At 52.5% G+C, this 6000-nt stretch overlaps 1 long non-coding RNA gene across 1 annotated transcript; it reads left to right on the forward strand.

Annotated features, from left to right (window-relative positions):
- Positions 1–2958: 2958 nt before the first annotated feature.
- On the forward strand, positions 2959–5112 carry LOC148142949 (uncharacterized). Its single transcript, XR_015751062.1, has 3 exons — positions 2959–3323; positions 3493–3713; positions 4884–5112. It is a non-coding gene; the product is annotated as an uncharacterized LOC148142949 (long non-coding RNA).
- Positions 5113–6000: the final 888 nt, after the last annotated feature.

Genomic DNA, 6000 nt, shown 5'->3' on the forward strand with positions numbered 1-6000 from the left:
GCATAGAGTACAATAGGTCAGTGGGGAAGGAGATGAAGGTGATAGGTCAGGGAGGAGAGGGTGGAGTGGATAGGTGGAAAAGGAGCTGGGCAGGTTGGACAAGTCCGGACAGGTCAGGGGATCGAGTTTCTGGAGGTTAGAAGCTAGGATGAGGTGGGGGAAGGGGAAATGAGGAAACTGTTAAAATCCACATTGATGCCCTGGGGTTGAAGTGTTCCGAGGCGGAAGATGAGGCGTTCTTCCTCCAGGCGTCTGGTGGTGAGGGAGCGGCGGTGGAGGAGGCCCAGCACCTCCATATCCTCGGCAGAGTGGGAGGGGGAGTTGAAATGTTGAGCCACTGGGCGATGTGGTTGATTGGTGCGGGTGTCTCGGAGATGTTCCCTAAAGCGCTCTGCTAGGAGGCGTCCAGTCTCCCCAATGTAGAGGAGACCGCATCGGGAGCAACGGATACAATAGATGATATTAGTGGATGTGCAGGTAAAACTTTGATGGATGTGGAAAGCTCCTTTGGGGCCTTGGATGGAGGTGAGGGAGGAGGTGTGGGCACAGGTTTTACAGTTCCTGCGGTGGCAGGGGAAAGTGCCAGGATGGGAGGGTGGGTCGTAGGGGGGCGTGGACCTGACCAGGTAGTCACGGAGGGAACGGTCTTTGCGGAAGGCGGAGAGGGGTGGGGAGGGAAATATATCCCTGGTGGTGGGGTCTGTTTGGAGGTGGCGGAAATGTCGGCGGATGATTTGGTTTATGCGAAGGTTGGTAGGTGGAAGGTGAGCACCAGGGGCGTTCTGTCCTTGTTGCGGTTGGAGGGGTTGGGTCTGAGGGCGGAGGTGCGGGATGTGGATGAGATGCGTTGGAGGGCATCTTTAACCACGTGGGAAGGGAAATTGCGGTCTCTAAAGAAGGAGGCCATCTGGTGTGTTCTATGGTGGAACCGCTCCTCCTGGGAGCAGATACGGCGGAGGCGGAGGAATTGGGAATACGGGATGGCATTTTTGCAAGAGGTAGGATGGGAAGAGGTGTAATCCAGGTAGCTGTGGGAGTCGGTGGGTTTGTAGAAGATGTCAGTGTCAAGTCGGTCGTCACTGATGGAGATGGAGAGGTCCAGGAAGGGGAGGGAGGTGTCAGAGATGGTCCAGGTAAATTTAAGGTCAGGGTGGAATGTGTTGGTGAAGTTGATGAATTGCTCAACCTCCTCGCGGGAGCACGAGGTGGCGCCAATGCAGTCATCAATGTAGCGGAGGAAGAGGTGGGGAGTGGTGCCGGTGTAATTACGGAAGATCAACTGCTCTACGTAGCCAACAAAGAGACAGGCATAGCTGGGGCCCATACGTGTGCCCATGGCTACCCCTTTGGTCTGGAGGAAGTGGGAGGATTCAAAGGAGAAATTGTTAAGGGTGAGGACCAGTTCGGCCAAACGAATGAGAGTGTCGGTGGAGGGGTACTGTTGGGAACGTCTGGAGAGGAAAAAACGGAGGGCTTGGAGGCCCTGGTCATGGCGGATGGAGGTGTAGAGGGATTGGATATCCATGGTGAAGATGAGGTGTTGGGGGCCGGGGAAACGGAAGTCTTGGAGGAGGTGGAGGGCGTGGGTGGTGTCTCGAACGTATGTGGGGAGTTCCTGGACTAGGGGGGATAGGACAGTGTCGAGGTAGGTAGAGATGAGTTCAGTGGGGCAGGAGCATGCTGAGACAATGGGTCGGCCAGGGTGGTCAGGCTTGTGGATCTTGGGAAGGAGGTAGAACCGGGCAGTGCGGGGTTCCCGGACTATGAGGTTGGAAGCTGTGGGTGGGAGATCTCCTGAGGTGATGAGGTTCTGTATGGTCTGGGAGATGATGGTTTGGTGATGGGGGGTGGGGTCATGGTCAAGGGGGCGGTAGGAAGAGGTGTCCTCGAGTTGGCGTTTGGCTTCAGCGATGTAGAGGTCAGTGCGCCAGACTACCACTGCGCCCCCTTTGTCCGCTGGCTTGATGGTGAGGTCAGGATTGGAGCAGAGGGATTGGAGGGCTGCGCGTTGTGAGGGTGAGAGGTTGGAGTGGGGTCGACAGGTTGAGGCGGTTAATGTCCCGGCGGCAGTTGGAAATGAAGAGGTCGAGGGCAGGTAATAGGCCAGCGCGGGGTGTCCAGGTGGATGCAGTGTGTTGGAGGTGGGCGAAGGGGTCCTCAGAAGGTGGGCGGGAGTCCTGATTGTGAAAGTAAGCTCGGAGGCGGAGGCGACGGAAGAATTGTTCGATGTCACGGCGTGTATTAAATTCATTGATGCGTGGACGGACGGGGACGAAGGTGAGTCCTTTGCTGAGGACTGATCGTTCGTCCTCAGTGAGGGGGAGGTCTGGGGGGATGGTGAAAACTCGGCAGGGCTAGGAGCTGGGAGCTGGTGTGGGTGTAGAGCTGGGAGTGGGGTCGGAGCCAGTACCTGGAGTGGGTGTGATGGTGGGGGGAATGGGGATAGAGTCATGAGCAGGGGTAGTGTTCCCCTCAGGGTTCTGGGGGGTGGGGATAGTGACAGTGGGGTCTGTGGGGGGCGTGTCAGCAGAATGCAGGTGAGTGGCGCTGGTGGGGGCGGAAGTGGTGGCAGACACGGCAGTAGGGGTGGCGGAAGTCACTTCTCTCCCGGAAATGACAGCTGATGGTGCCCTCACCAAGATGGCCGCCCGCGCTCCCCGCCCCAAGTCAACATGCGCCTTATCCTTACAAAGATGGGACCCTGTTGCCCGGGCAACCCGAGAGCTCCTTCGGTGGTGAAGTGGGCCTGGGGAGGTTTTATTCGCGGCCTCAGGCCTCCCCATCGGAGTTTATAAACTCCCCAGTCTCCCTCCTCCCGCGGGTCCCAATCCTACCCTGTCTCACTGTCTCCTCTCCCCGGGATGTTTCTGAAACCTGGTCCTGTTCTGAAGAAGGATCACCGGACCCGAAATGCCTCCTCGATTTCTCTGGACAGGCGCTGCCGGACCTGCTCAGCTTTCCCAGCGGCTCCTGTTCTTGTTCCTTCAGCCGCCGGCGCCATTCCTCTCCCACACTCAGTAACTTTGCCTCACCGCACGCATGCGCACAGCGAGGGCCCTATAGGGAGGTTTCTCGATCGCATGGGATCGTGGGAACTGAAGGCGCCATTAATGTCATGAAATCCAGTATCCCATATGCCTTCTTAACTGTCCTATTCACGTGTTAATGAAGTTAATGAAGAAGGGCTCATACCCGAAACGTCGATTCTCCTGCTCCTTCGATGCTGCCTGACCTGCTGCGCTTTTCCAGCAACACATTTTCAGCTCTGATCTCCAGCATCTGCAGTCCTCACTTTCTCCTCCTTAATGAAGTACACGTCAGGGGTAAATCATTCATCGATTTTAGATTTATACATTGAGTGGAACACTACAGGTGTTTAACTCTAAACTCTAGTTCCAATTCAGTGTCAGTATAATCGCTTTTTATCTGCTCTAAAATAAGCATCGAATCAATGCTCTCCATCTGACCCTTCTTAACGTTGATTTTCTTTAGTTTGCAGATTCCAACACTGCTTCAATAATTTATTAAAATCTACTTCTGGTACATGGGCGTCACTGGTTGGCCAGCATTTGGTTCTCCTTGAGAATGTGGTGGTGAGCTGCCTTCTTGAACCGTTGCAGTCCAAACCCTGTACGGTGACCCACAGCATCTTGAGGGAAGGAATTCCAGGATTTGGACCAGTGACACTGAAGAAACATTTCCAAGTGAAGATGGTGAGTGGCTTGGAGGGGTACTTGCAAGAGGTTGTGTTCCCAGGTATCTGTTTTCCTGGTCCTTCCAGATGGAAGTGGTTGTTAGTTTGAAAGGCAATTTGTAAGGTGCTTTGGTAAATCTTTGCAGTGCATCTTGTAGGTACTACACACTACTGCTTCTGAACAGTGGATATGGTACCAATCAAGCAGGCAACATTGACCTGGATGGTATGAAGCGTTTCAAATACAGTTGAAGCTGCAACCCCATCCAAGCTAGTGGGGAGTATTCCATTACACTGCTGACTTGTGGCATGTAGAAGTTGGAACAGGTTTTGGAGAGTCAGGAGGTGAGTTACTCACTACAGTATTTCTGGCCTCTGACCTGCTTTTGTAGCCACTGTGTATATATGGTTCATCTAGTTGAGTTTCTGTTCAATGGTAAACCCCAAGGATGTTGATCGTGGGGTATTTAGTGACAGTAACATTGTTGATATCACAGGTCAGTGGTCAGATTATCTCTTTTGGGGATGAGTCATTCTGTGACATTTGCATGGCATTCATGTTACTTGCCACTCATCAGCCCATTGGATATGGTTAAGATCTTGTAGCATTTCAAACTGAACTGCTTCAGTTTGTGGGGAGTTGTTTATAGTGCTGAACAGCTGCAATTATTGCGACATCTCCACTTCTGAACTTATGATGGAGGAAGGTCATTGATGAAGATGGTTCGGCCTATGAACTCCTGCAGAGTTGTCCTGAAGTCGAGATGACTGACCTCCACAATTCATAGCCATCTTTCCATGTGCTAGGTATGACTTAACAATTAAGACATATAAACTAATTGAAGGAATAGGTATGAGACAACCCTCTTCAGGGTGTCTCCAGTGCAGGTTTTTCTGTTCTCGAAACAATCTGATAAATGTTGACATTCATCAGCCTTTTGATCTTGGTAGTTTCCTTTCTCTCCAACATTTGTTTCACGTTAGCAAGTTGAATTCTTCTGCATTTTTCAGGAAAATGTTTTACAGAAGGTAACATTCTTAATATCTGTGTAATATTCCGTGGGAAAACTGTCTATAGTCCACCAGTTGGAGAAAATTTCTCTGAAAAGGTTTGTCAAATGCCCTGCTTCCACAAGACCCAGTGTTCCCAAAGTTGAAGTACTTTTAACAGCCCCTTTATATTTTCCAGAATTCCCATGATAGGAGACATGTGCCACTTGTACCCACCACAAATCTCCTGAAACTGGGTGCGCTACAAAAGTCAAGCAGGAAGATTATCAGTAAAAAGGTCTGGTTTCAATCACAGAGTTATAGACATCTGGAGACACACTGCACGGAAACTGATCCTTTTGTTCAACTCATCCATGCTGACCAGATGTCCCAAGCTGATCCAGTCCCAAGTTCCAGCCTTTGGCCCATATCCCTCCCAGATGCCTTTTAAATATTGTAATTGTACCCATCTCCACCACTTCCCTGGCAGCTTGTTCCACACACACACACACACCACCCTCTGCATAAAAAAAATTGCCCTTGAGGTCACTTATTCCTTTTGTTGCTACCCACAGCACCTCTTCTCTGTTCCCCACCACCCTCAGCATCCCCTGTCCATCCACAGCGCCTCCTGTCCATTCCCACCTTGCCACCCACAGTGCCCCATGTCCATTTCCCTCTCCCCACCCTCTGCCCACCCATCCATCCTCCCTCTCTCCCCCCACCCTCCACTCTCCATCTCTCTGTTCCCTGTCTATTCTCTCTCTCCACCAATTCTCTGCTGCCCATTCTTCCACTGCCCCCACCCTCTCCTTGCCACTCATTCTCTCTCTCCACCCACCCTCTGTCCCCGTCCATTCTCTGTCTCCCCTCACATTCTGCACCCCACACCATTCTCTCTTCTGCCCCCCCCCCCCCCAACACTCTACTCCCACATTCTCCCTCTCAGACCCTTCCCCCCCATTCCCTGGGTCCCCCACGCTCAGCCCCGCAGGCCTTTCTCTCCCCCCCAAGTCCTTCTCCTCTCCCTCACCCTCTGCTACCCTGTCCATTCTCTCTCTCTCTGTTCTCCACAGCTCCACCCAGCCCCCGTCCATTCTCTCTCTATTCTCCCCAGCCTCCGTCCATTCTCTTTCTGTTCTTCCAAGCCCCACCCTAGAGCCCCCATCAATGAGAGGAAGGTGGCAGGGAGGAGGAGGAGCTAGAAAGATTGGGAGCTTATTTGAAATTGAGTTCCCCAATGTTGAGTCCTCCCAACTCTACGCAGCCCGGGCGGAAGATGGGATGTTGTTCCTCCAATTTGCAGTTTGATTCAT

The sequence above is a fragment of the Chiloscyllium plagiosum genome, unplaced genomic scaffold (assembly GCF_037043375.1).
Source record: "Chiloscyllium plagiosum isolate Xiang-an unplaced genomic scaffold, Cpla_swu_hap1 HiC_scaffold_27, whole genome shotgun sequence".
Lineage (NCBI taxonomy): Eukaryota > Metazoa > Chordata > Chondrichthyes > Orectolobiformes > Hemiscylliidae > Chiloscyllium > Chiloscyllium plagiosum.